Genomic DNA, 17,821 nt, shown 5'->3' with positions numbered 1-17,821 from the left:
TGCAATAATTCAATACAAATATTATGAAAAACCACAAACATTACTGACCCAAGCTGCATTTTTGATGCAGTTCACAGAAAACTGGATCCAAAGCCCTTTGAAATTCCTCTGAAAGCCTTTCAGAATCTGTTTGAACACTGCTGGGTTGACCTGCTGTGGTTTCTCTGTAGCGTGGCATGTATATTTTTGGTGCATGAATACCAGCAAGTCAGAATAAAAGCAGCAACATATCTTTTGAGACTGTGCCCCAGACACATAAATCAGTCAGTAAAAGACAAAAGGCTCTTTTCCCAAACTGGCAGCTTTTACCAAGACAGGTAACCAGTCTGAAGGACTTTAGTTTTTGTATCTAGAAAGTCAAGAGCCCCATAGTGCACTGCATACCATTCTTGGCTGCCCATCACACCTCTGGTCCTCTCCCAGTGTGGACAGGCAGCTACCCCATGTGAAGAAGTTACTGTATTTCCCATTCCAGCCTCTTCTCTCTTGCTAGAGGTAACCATCTCTTCAGATGGATTATCAGAGCATTTGTTTTTCTGATCTGTTTCTGTTAGGATGCAGACAGGTCAGATAGATCTACTGTTAAAACAAACCAGCTCTTTTGTCCAAGAAGGGCTAAGGAACATTGCTGGAAGAGGCAGTGGTATCCTTTACTGGTACAGTGCTCTGCAGCCTTAGGCAACCTCTGCACTAAATGGGGCATAAGAGCCTGTCCCACCCTGCCTCCAGGAAGGCAGTACCTGTTTTATCAGTACCAGGGTTCAGTGATACTCAGTGGGATTTGCCCTGCACAAAGTTGGCACTTCATGCCTCCAGGACTGTACCACCATTCAAAAGGGGCCAACAACTTTGTAGCTGTGAGAAAGGGGAATGCATTTTTGAAGGACTTGAATGTTTGGAAAGCCCCAGCACTGATGGATCACCTGCGAGCTTCCTGAGAAGTAATCCTGCCAGCCCAGCCCATAAGGCAGATCAGTGAGTCCCGGACTTCTTCCAATCTGGACTGCAGGTGATCTTTTGCACTCCAACTTCTCTCCATATAGCAGCTGTAGCACAGAGCTGGTAATAAAATCTGTAGCCAGTGGTTCATGCACATTTCAGTATTCCTCTCCCACAACTGAGCCTGGTAAATGGAAAAACAAATTTAAATCAAGACATAAGCCCAGGCTGATGCTATCCATATTGTTAACTGCTTGTCACAGGTATAGATGTATTCTGTATCCTTTGGGAACAGCACTTGCCATTTTTTCCTCACTGTAAAGCTGTAACTTTTATTGTCTCTGAGCAGGAGCTGACAGTGACTCCACCTGGATGATAGACATGCAAGAATGGAGCCTAGTGGTTCCAGTTTACTTCCTTGTACTCCTCCCTCCATTTCTCTCCCCAGCAACACACAGATTCTCTGACCTTATTTTTTTTCCTGCCTTCATTGTTGTAATTAAGGGGTTTGACTCAAAACCCACTGGCTTCAGAAAGATAAGGACCAAGTGCTAACAATGGTGTTGGATCTCTTGTGAAACCTGCAATGACACCCTGAAGGCAGCTTTTGGAGGCAAAGGTACAGATACTCATTTCCTACTGAACCAGGTTGGAGGTGGTCCTGCAAGAATCAGAGGTACAAATACATGGTTTTAGGTTTCTGTGGGGTTTTCTACATTTTTCAGCAACAATTTGGACAGGAAGGAATCTGCATCCTATTGAAGCCTGTTTCTGGTCCTCACTAAAGATACAGTTTAGTGGCTCAGCTTCAAAATAACCAATAGCTGAGAACAAGGCAACATCAGCCATAATCCTCAGTTACTTTCATGTCAACCATATAAAGAGAACTCACATTATATCACACCTTATTACATCACATGCAGGTGAGCCCTCATCACTTTCCTTCATTGCTTTATGCATGCTGGACTCTGCCTTATGTAGCCAGCCCAGCCTGTGACAAATAGCTTGCTTTAAGCTTTGTCATGTGTCAGCGATGCAATTGAATTCCACCTGAAACTCATATGGCCAAACAGCCCCATGAGATGCTCTGCTGAGCTTTAACATCTTCTCACAAGCAGCAAGGAGATTAGAATTGACAACTATTAAAAACCAAGTAGCATGAGAGAGACAAGACCAAAAAACCAGACTAAACTAACTATGAAACACTCAAGTGTGTCCCACAGAAACTCAACTTCTATGTTAGCACTACAGAGGACTTCAGAGATGCAGGAACAAAAGTTGCAGTGCTGTTGGTATTTGTATTACTATTATGTTCCTCATTTTCTCTCCCCTCTAGTGCAGTTTTCAGAGCACAGCTCAGCACAAGCCCCCCCAGAAGCAGTCAGGATAAAGGCATGCTGTCAACTGCGTATTTGTGACTGGATAAATCAGTACCTTCAGGGCAGGAGAAAGAAGAAATATTTCATGTCAAAATAGCTGACCCAAGATAGCTGCTTTAATGCAAAATCCCAGCACGAAGCACACTTTTACCCAGGTTTAAATAGTCAAGACAAACTGCAGGGTGAGTGGTACATGGCAAACTAGTGTTTTGACTGTACAGGCAGTGTGCTTCATTTCTACTGCTATTTATTTGAACCCGGTCAAAGACAGCTTTACTTTCCCTTCACAGGAAATACACAGCCTGCCAAAGCAGCAAATGGCCTGAATTGCCTTTAGTGGGCCTGTGGTTCTATTAAAGAGACACAAATAAACATGTCTGAGATGACGGTTGTAGTCTCAGCCCCAGTTTCTCTCATCCCTACTCCCTCTACGTACACCATCATCACAACAGTTAACTGTCCCAGTTCTGATCAACAGAATCCTTTATTCAAAGTAAAACTGGTGAGCTGAAGCTACTGCACGAAGTCATCAGTCACCACATTTCAGAGTGCTAACATCCTCTAATCACCAAACCATACCAAGTGGTTCCAAACCCCCATCCCTAACCCACATCTCTGAAGGAGTTTCAAGTTCTCCACCAAGCTCTTTGGCTTGGTCTGCATTTCATTTTCTGTTGATCATTTCTGTTTTCACAGCTTCAGGAATTAGAACTATTATGCACAAAAGGCCCCATTAAGATGATGCCATTTTCACTAATGAAAGAACTTTTAAATGTGTTTTTAAATATAACTATTTGAATTCTGAACTTTGAAGCCCCCATAATCCAGAGGGAATGGCCTCTTGACATCACTTTCCATGGTTTATCATCAATCCTGGTTCCCTGAGGAGGTCCCAGCTAACTGGTGAAGGGTCTAGAGCACAAGTTCTATGAGCTGAGGGAACTGGGGTTGTTCAGCTGGAGGAAAGGAAGCTGAGGGGATCTTAAAAGGTCTTTTCCAACCTAAATGATTCTATGATTCTTCATGTAGTTGCCTAATTTGCTAGGTAAATACCAGGCTGTTAACATTTTCCAAGGCACACATTTATAAATAGCATATTTAGAATGCACTAAACTTAATAGAATCCTCTTAGAAAACCTATTATACACTTTAATGTAATGTAAAGTTTTATTACTTTTTAGTAATGGCAGTGTTTGCTTTGCAGAATAAATTACTAGCTTCAACCTGAACCCAGCATTCCAGGCTTCTCCTCCAGCTTTGGGTCTGGGTCATTGGCATAATAACCAGAGATGAAGAGGGAGATTTGTTTGTGTTCTCTTGTATACTTGACAAAAAACATACTTCCTCATCAAATATTCTACTTTGAATTAGACTTTGAACAAGAAAGGTAATAGAAATGACAGTTAAAAACAAAATACTGGAGTCTCTTTTTGCACAGGCTTAAGCATCTGAAGCTCATACAGGAATTCTGTCTGTATTTTGTATTAGGAAGAATGAAAGCCTTTGAAAGATGACTATGAGGATTTTTAATGCTATTACTACTGTTACTACAGTGTCTCAGTGAGGTTCCCACTGTAGTAGGTCTTAGACGAACACTGGTCAAAAGAGCCTCTGTGCTCTGTCTTGTAGTAAGACACCAGCAAGACAGAAGATTACTCTGTTTTTTATGAGGTCTATAATTGTCCAGAGGAACATTCCCTGAATGCGAAATGCATCCCAACAGAGATCTGGGAGTATGTATCTCAGGGCCTTTCAGTTCTGTTACTCCATTTAGGAGAAAGCTCTGTTCTATTAATACTCTTCAACAGCCAGGGAAATTGAGGAACACAGAATCATAGAATAGTCAGGGCTGGAAAGGACCTTAAGATCATCCAGTTCCAACCCCCTGCCATGGGCAGGGACATCTCACACTAGACCACACTGTCCAAGGCCTTGAACACTGCCAGGGATGGAGCATTTACCACTTCTTTGGACAACCTGTGCCAGCACCCTTACAGTAAAGAACTTCTTTATATCTAATCTGAACTTCCCCTGCTTACATGTGTCATGAAAGCTCAACACAAAAACCGTTTCATTCCACTCCTTCACACTGTTAACATGACTGTACTCACAGAATGTTAGTAATCCATTGTAGCAGCATCTTTTCTTGATAAATATTTGGATATGAAAAAACCACAATGTATCTCCTCAAACAGAACTTGGCAGAAACCTGCATCAAGACAGACTAAACACTAATCCCATAGAAGTTTGCCTTCTCCCTTGTCTTCACATGCATGCACACACAGCCTCAGTTCTGTAAATTAAATCCACACATGGACATATGCAAAGCCCCACATTTTCACAGCAGCTCTGAATGCAGAACTGGGTGCCAAAGCTTTCCAGCCTTTCTGTGACTGCTCAGAGAGGAGCTGCTGTATGTTTGAGATCTGGCTGCAAGTGAATCAAGTTATACATATGCTGCCATAATGACATGATCAAGGACATAATAACTACCAATTGTTTTACATTTCCAAACTGAGCAATTGTTGCATTCTGTATTTTTTTAAAGCCTGCAGTCTCAGGAATAAAACCTCTGCAAACCATTCTGTGCCTTCCTGGAACTAGATCCCAACCTCTTCCTGCTGAGCCCATAGATCATTAACATTGTTAATGTTCTCACTAAAACTGTTTGGAGAATGTGACAAGTCTAATTTGTTACTGACAAACCAGCTGGGAGTATGTTTAAAATGCATCAGTCTTGCTGTTGTACCCTTTGCATGGATGTGTGGCTCCTGTCAGGTAGGCTTGCTATTTTGTTACAGACTATCTGTTATTTCATCAATCTTTTTAGCTGGTACCAGAAGGGAAAAGCCTTCATTTTGCTTACTTTCATTTCTGCTTTTAGATTAAGAAAAACTGTCTTTAAAACACAATGATCATAGCCCAGGGAGGGAGACAAAACAGCTTTTCAAGGCAAAGCCTGGGAGCCCAGAGGTGCCCAATTCCTCAACTAGAGCTATTTTTAATTATGTTTCATAGGTAGTTACCACCAAGTTAGATACTTACATCTACCTTTCCACCTTTAGTTTACACATATATCTCAAAGTACTGAACTTCAGCAGTGACTCAGCAGGGAAAAAAACAAAGGAGTATTTTAACAGCCTAAATATCAAATTTGGCACCAGCTCTTCACGCAGGAAGTACTTAACAGAAGGAAACAGCCCAGATGCCCATTCTCTCAAATCACCCACCTCCATTGCTTTCAGAAGTGTATTTGACCACTTTATTTACCTCCCCAGATCAGGCCAGGGTGGATATATCAGTCTTGAAAATGCAAGAGATTTTCAACTGCCGTCTACTTCTGATAATGAAAATGTGCTAAATCTTTCCAGCTTCTTAGGAGTTCAGCCCCATGTGGGATTCCCTTTTCCTCTATCTTTAAAGCAATGGAAAATAAGTAGCCTTCATGCTCATAATTTCCAGCAAATAATGTCAGTTCTGGGCTGGTGCGTTTGCCTGAACCAACACTGGTGAAGGTTCCCTCTTCCCCTCCACCACTTCTTCCCTTGCTTCTTCTGCAGAATGGCAATGGATCTGTTCACGCAAATGTAGAACCAGCTTTTGTTTTAAGCAATAAAGCTTATATAGAAAGTGGATCCTAAATTAATCTCAATGTTAATTTGGGACTTCTTACCTTTTAAGTATTGCTAGAATCACAAGGATACCAAGAGCTGATCAGAAAGATTCGTGTCTCCTTTGGTGTAGGGGTATTTATGTTAGTGCACACCCTGATAATTACTCAGTGAGAGTTCCAGACTGCCAGAAATACCTTGGGAACTCCCCTATGGGTGATTCTGTGGAGGAAAAGGAGAAAGTGAATATTAAACATACTGTAGTCAATATTTTTTTATCATAGCAGCACTGCTCCAGAGCCTGAGCCAATCTGTGATTTAGCAATGCTGAGTCTTTCCATCTCAGCTGTAACAATCTGTGCCTGTTGCTGCCTAACTCAAAAAAATCAAACCTGCTCTCACATTACAGCAGAGAAGATGCATTTTTCATTTCATGCAGTGAAGGAGACCACAGCTCCAGAGATTTAGCTGGCCTCAAAGCTCATTTGGAGCTAAAAGCCCTATGAGAAACCCATAATGAGAAAGATCTGATAGTTTAATGCATTCCTGCAAAGAAGGGTAATTTGCTAGGAAATGGATAGGATAATACCATTCCTGAGATCACCTGGAGGTTGGTGTGTTAAATTTCAGCTGTGTTGGTACAGAGGGATTCAATTAGGAATGGGTGATACAGTTCAGAGACATTCACAGACTCTGCGACACCTCTAGGGACACTCAGGTGAATTCTTAATCAAAACCTTAACATTCAGTTATTTTTCAGTCTTGATTCCTGCTTCTGGTCAGGATGATTCAGTTCAGTGTTGCATCTCAGTAATATGTGGATAAGTACTCAAAGCAAACCTCCAAATGTATTTATTCCTGCAAGATTCAAAGGCCTTGAATAATATCCTATAGTAATGTACATGGTACAGAACACAGTACTTGAACCATAGAACATAGAATCTAAATAGACAAGACAGGAAACCAATGTTGTCAGGTGGAGAATGAAGTGAGCAGCCACCAACTTCTCATTGATTCAGAAAACTGAGCACCACCTAAGGTAAGCAAATAACCAGTTGGAGAACCAGGAGGAGACGACTCCTGGGTGCACATTCACCCAAGCAAACATCAGTAATTCCACAGATTTGGAACAATGACCCCAGCTGCTACCTCATATTTCATATACGGAGAAGTGCCAATTTTAAGGCGAGACTGACTAGGAAATGAGATAGAATAGGAAGGAGAGAACTATCATTTCCTTCTAAGGATGCTACTGCAGGTTTACAGGAAAATAAATCCAGAAAGACCAGAACCAGTGAATTAAAGGGAAAATGCTGAAATACATCATGCTGATCACTTTGGATCAAATAAGAAAACAGTGTAGAACAAATCCACTACGTGAAGCTGGTGAGATGGGTAGAGTGAACTTCAGAAACATTTGTAAAGCCAGAGGTGGGACTAATGCATCTTTAGGATTAATGTAGTCATAACGTAACACTGCAAAGAGAGCTGGTCATAAATTGCTGCAAGGGCAGGAGATGACAATGGGGAGCCTGTGTGGGTTTACTGAACAACAGTATCATAGCATCTGCTATACAATATGGTTTGAACTTTGCAAAGCCCCACTGTGGTGACAGCCTCACTTGTCACTTGGGCTGCGGCACAGGTGACAGATCTGCAGCAGAGCTCAAAACCAGGCCTGTTTATTACTGCTCTTTCCCCAAAGAGAAGTCTCTAAGCCAGCTGTTCTCACTGGGACAGTGTTTCAGCAAACAGATCAGCTTCTACTTAAAAAAGCAGTAGCAGAACCTAGTAAAGGTTCCTGTAATAAGCAAGAAAACGTTCAAAATGAACTGTGGCAGCTCCAGTTAGCTTCCAGCATGAAGTGATTTACAAAGCAATGGAGAAACACTACACTGGAAGGGACCAACTGGGCCATCAAGCCTAAACATTCACGATGTGACAGTAACAGCAGTGATATCACCTATTAACCAGCACACCTGAAGATGCTTCTCCCTCTCTCTAGTAATATCCAAGACTGTTCTGAGAAAACAGAGTAAGACAGAGGTTGCTGCCTGTCTTCTGCTTGAAGTGTGCAAGTGAATTCAGCATCTATTTAAATAAACTGTGACCAAGGTACCAGGGCAGTGGCTAAGCTCATGTGTACACTTGGCGGGGAGGGTTTGGGTGCTGATCAGCTGGGAATCTCTCAGAGTCTTTTGGTAAAGGGAAGTTCTCCCAGATCTCTTGGGCAATGCAAGATCAATCCCGTGCTGTCATCAGCATAATTACTAAAAGGTAGAATGAAGTTGCCTTTGCAAACTGGAAATGTAGCAATTACGCTGATAGTCTGATTTGGACCAGGATATCATTGTACTTTGATTGTAAAAAGAGAAAAACAAGTCATGTTTTCCTTCCCTAATCATTCTTCTGCCTTAGCTTCTTTAGAGTATACGTAAGAAATGGCAGCTTTATAAGGATGGCAGAAACAGACACAAATTCACAACAGCAGCATTTGTTTCTTCCTTTCACAAGACATGTAAGCACTTGGCCACTCAAGCTCACTGGGCACTTGGCTGGTCATTCAGGCTGCTTATTGCAGGTATTCAGGCACTCCAGCTGCCCCTGATGTGGAGTTTAGGCATGTGAATAAATTTCAAGCTCAAGACTTGTTCTCACTTCAAATGACTTGTTTTTCCTGACAGATGTATTGCACAGATACACGCAACAAAGCATCATATAATTACCCAGACACCAGGGCTTATGTAGGGCTTGCACTCAAGTCTTTGTGCTTCAGTTCTTTAAGAAAAGTGATCACCTATTTAGTTCTTTCCTGAACTGTCACACACAGATTCATCAAGAACTTGAGAACAAAGTGTTTTGATCATTGAAAAAAAAGAAAATACAAGCAAAGCAAAGACAGTTGCAATGACATCTTTGATGTTTTATAGATAAGAGTCTCTCATGAATAACAGTCATTTCTTGTGTCATCTCTTCTCCAGCTTTGGGAGTTTTCATTAACTAAGATTAACACTAACTGGAAAATAATTAAACTGGCTTAGGGAGTGGGGCCTTCCCATCATCACTAATAGTAATTAATCAGCATCAGCAACAGGTTTTAATAGCATTAAAATTCTGATTCACTCTATTCCTCAGCCCCACATCATTCAGTTCTATTCTTAGCTTAAGTGAGTGCAAGACACAGTATTCCTTTAGAGAATATCAAGAGGACAAATAGAGGAACTAAAGTTAACTCTCATTTTCACCAGCTGTGTACAGAAATGCCATTTTTTCCTATGTAATTACTCCCCATCGTTCACCACTGATGTGTGAATCTAAACTCCTCTTTCAGGTTCCCTGTTCAGCTCCAGAAAAAGAAACTTCTATAAAGAAACCAAAATATGGAGAGAAAAAAAAAGGCAAAACTGGCACAACCCCATCTCTCGTTTCGGTTGTTGCTGTTTACTCACTGGCAACAAGCTCAGCCTAAACTCGGTTAAATCACATCAGAAATAGAGGAGGGCTTTTCTAACGTTATCTTCATTTAACTTCAATGAAACTGAATCTTGCGTCCTGAAAACAAAAAGGAAGAAAAATCAATAGTCCTGCTGGCACTAATGCATACATGACTTGCAGAGATGGAACAAGCATCTGCTCAATTTTTCTTCATTCTTTCTGATCACAGAAGATAAGTGATGCAACACCTGCTTTTGTTCTGGCTAAATGAGGCATCATTCTCTTCTACGCCACTCCATTCCTACTTAGAACAGGCAATTTCTTGTCAGCAGCCAGGACAAAACTACAGCCCTTGAGTTACTGAAAAATGAGTGGAAGGTGGAAGTAATCCCAAAGATCTTCTGTTCTAAAGCCTTATGTTGAAATACAGGTATATTTTATAGACAGAGAAGTGAAAATACATCATATTTTGAAACAGTAAGAAAGAAGCTTAGCAGCAAGCACTGGTCAAGCTTCTGATATAGCCAAAGTGGATATTGCATTGTTTACTTCAGTTAGAAGCTCTCATTTCCATTCATAAGATCCAAAGGCCTGATTCTCACCATCACTGCAGCATTTGTGATCACTGGTGTTCAAGTAGGAGTAATTTCACAGCTGCCCAAAGGAGCTGGACCCATACAGGATCGAGAAGCCCTACAATGCTGACAGCTGTGGCTATTAGGGATTCTATGTGTTTTCTTAAGCCACGTTAATTATTTTAGACAAGTTCCCTGCTTTTTGCCTTTTCTTGAAGTGACTCTCAATGCACTAAGTTACATTTCTGCCCTTCAGATGAGAGCTCATTTCACCAGCAGAACTACTAGCCATTTAAAAAACCCCAAACCCAATATGGTTATTCTGACCATACCTCTATCAGATTTACTACTTCAAGACTTGAGATGCAATGCAGAGATAAAAACAACCACCATTTCTGTCAGTGATGCTTGCAGGAAAGATTTGTACTCAGATCTGAAGCAAACCCATCAGTGAGACAGAAGCAGGACAGGAACTGACCAGATCCTCTGCAACTGAAGCAAACAGGAGTCCCACAGGTTTCAGTGGCCCAAACCACTGTAACTGTAAGCAAACCTAAGCTAACCAAAGTTGTCTATGGGGAAAAGACCAGTATATCTACATTTCCCCTCAGTGAGATTGCCACAGTTTTGTTCTATTGAACAATTTACTAGTAAATGCTGCTGGAGAGAGGAAGACTCCAGCTCCATCACTTACTCTGGGATTTCTCTGTGTCTAGGAACTCCACATGCAAAGAAAGGAGACACGTCTCCCCCTGTGGCAGAGTCAGTGATCTCAGAATTTTATCAGAAGGGGCAGGTCTAATTCTGTATCTCTTTACATCTATGGGGTTCTTTCAACTAAAGGTTCTGCAGTAAGCTCAGTATTACATAGCCTTCATTAGAGATGAACTAACCATTTCCTTATCACCAGGAACCACGTTTTACTAGTGCAACATCTGTTCCAAAGAATACATGCACTTGAGACCATGCAAAAGCATCTTGGCACATGATGGAAGCCTGCAAGCCCTGTATAACTGAGTTCTACAACTTGAAGATGCAGGGAAAAAAATTCCAGGTACTTCCTAAGCCTCTGAATGCAACACCTAATCCAAGTAATCCAAAAGCAATCTTGCTGGCAACCTAATTATGTTTTCTAAGCAGAAGACTGCAGTAACAACTTGTTTACATACAATTGGATCCCTTCATATGTTTGTATTGCGCTTATTTCTGAAGCCTTACAAAATTAAAGGGTCTCCTGTAATATTTGGCTTGGCTTTTCACTCTAACCTAAGGGATTACACATTAGTTTACACATAATAGCCCAGACAAATATGAATTTTTTATTTGTACTGATGAGAAAGTGCAGTTGTCCCTTGAGAACCAGCAACAAGAACAGGCAGGAGGAATTGAGGAAACTGCACTGATTTTTAAATTGCTTTTTATTTGGATTTGTTTTTCTTCAGAAGCTCTTACTGTCTCCATCAGATTCTCCCTTATAAATACAATTCACTGGGGAAAACAAGGGAAGAGACTCTACATTCGAGACAATTTTGGAAGCTACCACAACTTTTCCATGGGGTATTGTATATTTGCATGTGTACACTGAAGTGTTTAACAGACAAGATTTCAGAGTATGCATCCCGCACTGGTACTATTCATAGCTCTCACCAGAAACACTTCATTTGCCTCTTACATTCAAAAAGGGTTTCCACAGGACTACACTGAAACAGAAGACCAGAAACTTCTTGTGACTGAGGAGCACACCCTTACCTCTGCAAAGAAACAGAATTCTTGTGCAGACAACAGCTAATGTCACATTCATTCCAAAAAGCCAGCATTGACTGAATTTTCCTCCTTAGTCTTGTGGCAGATGCCCAACTCCAACTTCCCATACTTTGCTCCTGTCGAAGTTCTCTACTTGGAAGCATTATAGCCTAGGGGTGAATTGAACTAAGAATTTAACAACACAGGATTTTGCCAAGCTACATCAACTCAGTAGCCCACCAAGACATTACACTGACTCCATCCATGGCTACTAAGTGATGTTTGAGGAGAAGCTAAGCCTCCCATCAAGCTAAAGCCACTGTGCAGTAATTTGCAGCAGGGGAATTCCTTCTTGACACCATCACCCCTCCCCAAGTACTCGATTTGCAGAAGTGTAGGAACTAGAACCAGAAGAAACTCCTTAACCCCATCACTCAGAACTCTCTATCACAATTTGGTTCTTAGCCTATTTATTTCTCCTGTACCTGGAGAACACTGTTCCATGTTCCTGGAACACAAACCTGACTGGAATAGAGCAGTCAACATTTTTCTCCTGTCATGTCCCCTTTTAAGTATGCGTATCTGCTTGACCAGTCAGACAGGAAGTCAAAAGAAAAGCATTATCAAGTGAAATGCATTTGACAAAGGAAGAACACTATTTGCTTAAAAGCTTACTGACAGTTGAATCCCAGAGTTCTGGATTGCAGTAAAACAGTCTTCCCTAGACTTTACTTTGGAGGAATGCTGAGGTACAGGAACAACCTGAGATTTGCAGTACCAGTTCAATCCAGTCATTCTACACAGAAATCTTTTATGCTTGCTCTCAGAGGAAACAAAAGATGCAGTCTACATCACTATTTGACAACTCCAGGCTGACACTTGTAAAGCTATTCAAACCAAGCACACTAGATTTGTCAGAACAAAGCTGACATTTTAAATGAAGAATAATGATGAAATCCCTAAAAATGTGCTGCAGAAACACTCTCATAGATAGTACTGGCAATTTGAATACAACAGCAATGTTGTATTCATCTAAAAATCAAACCACAAGTTCTTTCATATAGCTAAACATGGAATTACATTATGTAAAAAGCTGCAGGTACTCTGATGCACAAGGGGAATTCACAAGTCCTTATTTTGTGGCTTTATGTATATGATATGGACATTTTGCATTAAGAATTACACTTGTTTCGCTTCCACTCTTGACATAAGTACAGCTATTTCACAAACAAACAGTAGACGGTAAGTAAGGATTTCTTACAGGCAAAGGAAACAAAGTCTCTTCCATTCTGCTGAGTTACTCTGAATCCTTAAGTGTTTCAGGTATGTGCACTGCTATAACAGCACTAATAATGCTAATCTATTTTATAAAGCTGAAGATTGTGAAAGAGCTATAATGTGTGGACAAGTCAGCTGAGCATGTACCACTGAGTTTTGTTATCCTCTGCATTTGGTAAGGCATAGAGGAATCTGTTGTCTTTTTACAATGAAGCCCAGATCTTTAACATTCGCATTAGTTAATTTCATTGAGAATTTAAGAGATTTATTCCGCTTCCCCTCATCCTCCCTCCCGGTGCAAGGTAAGCATGCCTAATCCTACGAGAGTCATGTTCCAAAGTTTTAATACAGTTTTCAACCATCCTGGTTGCAAAGAAAATTTGTGAGCACATCTAAAGTAACTGATGTCCAAGTTGAAGACAGGCTAAATCATTTCCGAAGTAAAAATCTACTGGAAAGCTCCAAAGACAGAACAACTTCTTGGGACAAGTAAAGTGGAATGGGAAACCTAAGTACATACACTTGCTTTATACACTGCTAAATTCTCAGAGAATGTAGACCCCTTTTAGGACTGCTTTACTGCACAAGTGCTCCAACCGAGCACTCTACCCCTCATTTGTTTTATCATCTCACTAAACCATAATTAAAAATTAAATAATTAAAGAAATCCATTAAGTTCCTTAAAAATTACAGTAAAGAGTCAGTTAAACATGATGGGCCATTAAGCTGCAGAATGAGGTTGCTGGGTTTGCATAGTACTAACTTTCTTTCTCAAAAGTATGTAGTGCCTGGTAACTTGCACCCATTTAAGGTCTGTTAAATAGAATTCTATCCAACAGTCCAGCAAAAGCAGAGTGTCAAAATGCATCTTCTTCCACAGCTACAGAGCTTGCTCTCTCCTGTGGTTTGAAGGTAATTTAGCATGGAACATTTCCCTACTAATATCAAGCAAGATGAAGCATCAGAGCAGAGGTGGTGTCAGCCAGCAGATGGTACTGTAGGCTGCCATCGTGCAGAGGACAAGCAAGGCTGCTGTCAGCTTGCTGCATCTCAAGCTGCCAGAAGTGAGCCCTGGCAGAGGTTGTGCTCTCAGGCTCCTTGTTTCCCAGGATCCTGATGTCAGGAGACAGGCAGCTCATTACAGCATTAGCCCGCTGCAGGGAAGTCAACTTTTCACACGGCCAAAGCATCTTTGGGAATAGTTTAGACAGGCAACGTATACTAGAAAACATCACCTTTACCTCACAGTACCACTTCCCAGTGCTGTGCAGGGTGAGGGCAATCACTGCTTCTCATGGCTGGGAGCTCATTTGCCCTCCCTCATTAGTTCTATTTTCACAGTATCACAGTATGTTAGAGATTGGAAGGGACCTCAAAAGATCATCTAGTCCAATCCCCCTGCCGGAGCAGGAACACCTAGATAAGGTTACACAGGAACGTGTCCAGGCGGGTTTTGAATGTCTCCAAAGAAGGAGATTCCACAACCTCCCTGGGCAGCCTGTTCCAGTGTTCCGTCACCCTCACTGAGAAGAAGTTTCTTCTCAGGTTTAAGTGGAACCTCTTGTGCTCCAATTTGTACCCATTACCCCTTGTCCTTTCATTGTTTGCCACTGAGAAGAGCCTGGCTCCATCCTCGTGACACTCCCCCTTTATATATTTATATACACTAATAAGGTCACCCCTCAATCTCCTCTTCTCCAAACTATAGAGACCCAGCTCCCTCAGTCTTTCCTCATAAGGGAGATGCTCCACTCCCTTAATCATCTTAGTTGCCCTGCGCTGGACTCTCTCCAGCAGGTCCCTGTCCTTTTTAAACTGAGGGGCCCAGAACTGGACACAATATTCCAGATGAGGTCTCACCAGGGCAGAGTAGAGGGGAAGGAGGACCTCTCTCGACCTACTAACCACCCCCCTTCTAATACACCCCAGGATGCCATTGGCCTTCTTGGCCACAAGGGCACAGTGTCGGCTCATGGTCACCCTGTCGTCCACCAGGACCCCCAGGTCCCTCTCCCCTACACTGCTCTCTAACAGGTCGTTCCCCAACCTATACTGGAACCTGGGGTTGTTCCTGCCCAGATGCAGGACTCTACACTTTCCCTTGTTATATTTCATCAAGTTATTCCCCGCCCAGCTCTCCAGCCTGTCCAGGTCCCTCTGGATGGCAGCACAGCCTTCTGGCGTGTCGGCCACCCCTCCCAGCTTAGTGTCATCAGCAAACTTGCTGATAGTACACTCAATTCCCTCATCTAAATCGTTGATGAATATATTAAATAATACTGGTCCCAGTACCGACCCTTGAGGCACTCCACTAGATACAGGCCTCCAACTAGACTCCGCCCCATAGACTACAACTCTCTGGCTTCTCTCCTTCAGCCAGTTCACAGTCCACCTCACTACCCGATCATCCAGACCACACTTCCTCAATTTAGCCGCAAGGATGCTGTGGGAGACCGTGTCAAACGCTTTGCTGAAGTCAAGGTAGACCACATCCACCGCTCTACCATCATCCATCCACCGTGTTATTTCCTCATAAAAGGCTACGAGATTGGTCAAGCACGACTTCCCCTTGGTGAAGCCATGTTGACTGCCCCTCATAACCCTCTTATCCTTGATATGCCTTAAGATGGCACCAAGGATAAGGTGTTCCATCACTTTCCCAGGAATGGAGGTGAGGCTAACCGGTCTATAGTTACCCGGGTCCTCCTTCTTGCCCTTTTTGAAGACAGGAGTGACATTTGCTTTCCTCCAGTCCTCAGGCACCTCTCCCGTTTCCCAAGACTTGGTAAAGATGATGGAGAGCGGTCTAGCAATGACCTCAGCCAGTTCCCTCAGCACCCGCGGGTGCATCCCATCTGGACCCATGGATTTATGGATATCCAGATTGCTCAACTGGTCTTTAACCCATTCCTCATCGACTAAGGCAGACCGCTCCGTTGACCTATCTTCATCCGAGGTCTCAGCGGTACAGGGCTCTTCAGGACTGCCTCCGGCAGAGTAGACAGAGACAAAGAAGGCATTCAGTAACTCTGCCATCTCTGTATCTTCTGTCACCAGGGCACCCGTCCCGTTCATCAGCGGGCCTACATTGCCTCTGGTGTTAGTTTTACCTGCCATGTATTTGAAAAAGCTCTTTCTGCTGTCCTTGACCCCTCTCGCCAGCTTTAATTCCAAGGAGGCCTTAGTCATCCTAGCAGCTTTCCTACATCCTCTAGCAGCAGCCTTATATTCTTCCCAAGTGGCCAGCCCTTCCTTCCATGACCTGTAAACTCTCCTCTTCCACTTGAGCATACCGAGCAATTCCCTATTTAGCCACGCAGGTCTCCTGACCCTCTTCCTTGACTTCCTACGTGTCGGGATGCTCCGATCTTGAGCTCGGAAAAAGCAGTCCTTGAACGTCAACCAACTATCTTGGGCCCCTTTCCCTTCAAGCAGCCTAGCCCATGGGATTTCCCCTAGCAATCGCTTGAAGAGGCCAAAGTTTGCCCTGCTAAAGTCCAGGGTTGCGATTCTACTTGCTATTCTACTGACCCTACCACACAAGATCCTGAATTCTACCATCTCGTGGTCGCTGCAACCAAGGCAGCCCTCAACCTTCACTCCTTCAACCAGACCCTCCTTGTTAGTGAGGATGAGATCCAGCAGCGCACCTCTCCTGGTTGGCTCATCCACCATTTGCATGAGGAAGTTATCATCCATACACTGGAGGAACCTCCTGGACTGCGGCTGGGTTGCCGAGTAGTCCTTCCAGCAAACATCAGGGAAGTTAAAATCCCCCACGACGACCACGGCCTGTGACTGTGAGGCCGCTCTCAGCTGCCTGTAGAAGGCCTCGTCAACTTCCTCACCCTGATCCGGTGGCCTGTAACAGACCCCCACAACAGTATCGCCCCTGCCAGCCTGCCCCTTAATTCTCACCCACAGACTCTCGACTCGCTCATCATCTGTCCCCGGACAGAACTCAACGCATTGTAGCTGCTCTCGCACATAAAGAGCAACCCCACCACCCCGCCTGGCTGGCCTGTCTTTCCTGAAAAGGACATAGCCCTCCATGACTATATTCCAGTCATGTGAGCTGTCCCACCACGTCTCTGTAATTGCCACCAGATCATAATCTCCTGACTTAACACAGGTTTCTAGCTCCTCCTGCTTATTTCCCATGCTGCGCGCATTGGCGTACAGACATTTCAGGGAGCGAGCCGAGCACACCGATTTCACCCTAGGATTACAGGAGGCCTCCCAGTCTTCATCAATTCCGGAGCGCTGTCCCACTGAGGCAAGCCCAGCTACAACCCCATCCCCCTTCAAATCTAGTTTAAAGCTCTCCAAATGAGCCCTGCTAATTCGTGCCCCAGCATCCTTTTACCTCTGTGCGATAAACCTTTCCCACATGCCAATGTCCAGGCCGGTGCCCTATAAAACCAGCCGTTATCAAAGAATCCAAAGCCCTGCCTGGAGCACCAGCCTCGAAGCCAATCGTTTATGGACTGCATTTTCCCATTCAGTCCCACATCATCAACAGAAGATGGAAGGAGCGAAGAGAAGATCACCTGAGCCCCAGAGTCTTTCACCATCCGCCCCAAGGCCCTGTAGTCTTTCTTTATCTCCCTCAGACTGCGGGAAGCAACTTCCCCTTCACCCGTCTGGAAGACCAGCAGCGGGTAGTAGTCTGTCGGGCGCACCAGGTTGGGGAGCACCCTGGTGATATCCCTGATCCGGGCTCCAGGCAGACTACACACTTCCCTATGATGAGGGTCAACTCTGCATATCGGGCCCTCTGTTCCTTTCAGAATGGAATCACCTACTACAATGACCCTTCTTTCTTTCTTACCAGAGGCAGTCTTGAGGTGCGAAGTCGACC

General features: G+C 43.3%; 1 long non-coding RNA gene across 1 annotated transcript in view; it reads right to left on the bottom strand.

Annotated features, from left to right (window-relative positions):
- Positions 1 to 641: 641 nt before the first annotated feature.
- LOC133210327 (uncharacterized) overlaps positions 642 to 17,821 on the bottom strand; it is a 31,194-nt gene continuing 14,014 nt past the window's right edge. The window contains exons 2-4 of the long non-coding RNA XR_009724913.1: positions 5,992 to 6,151; positions 989 to 1,123; positions 642 to 911 (exon numbers count right to left, since the gene is read on the bottom strand). This is a non-coding gene — a long non-coding RNA (uncharacterized LOC133210327). The remainder of the gene's footprint in view (positions 912 to 988; positions 1,124 to 5,991; positions 6,152 to 17,821) is intronic.

The sequence above is a fragment of the Neopsephotus bourkii genome, unplaced genomic scaffold (genome assembly GCF_033783945.1).
Source record: "Neopsephotus bourkii isolate Nb327-2 ecotype Australia unplaced genomic scaffold, CSIRO-AGI_Nbou_v1 NB_457, whole genome shotgun sequence".
In the NCBI taxonomy this organism is placed as follows: Eukaryota; Metazoa; Chordata; class Aves; order Psittaciformes; family Psittacidae; genus Neopsephotus; species Neopsephotus bourkii.
This window is presented reverse-complemented; position numbering and strand designations above follow the sequence as displayed.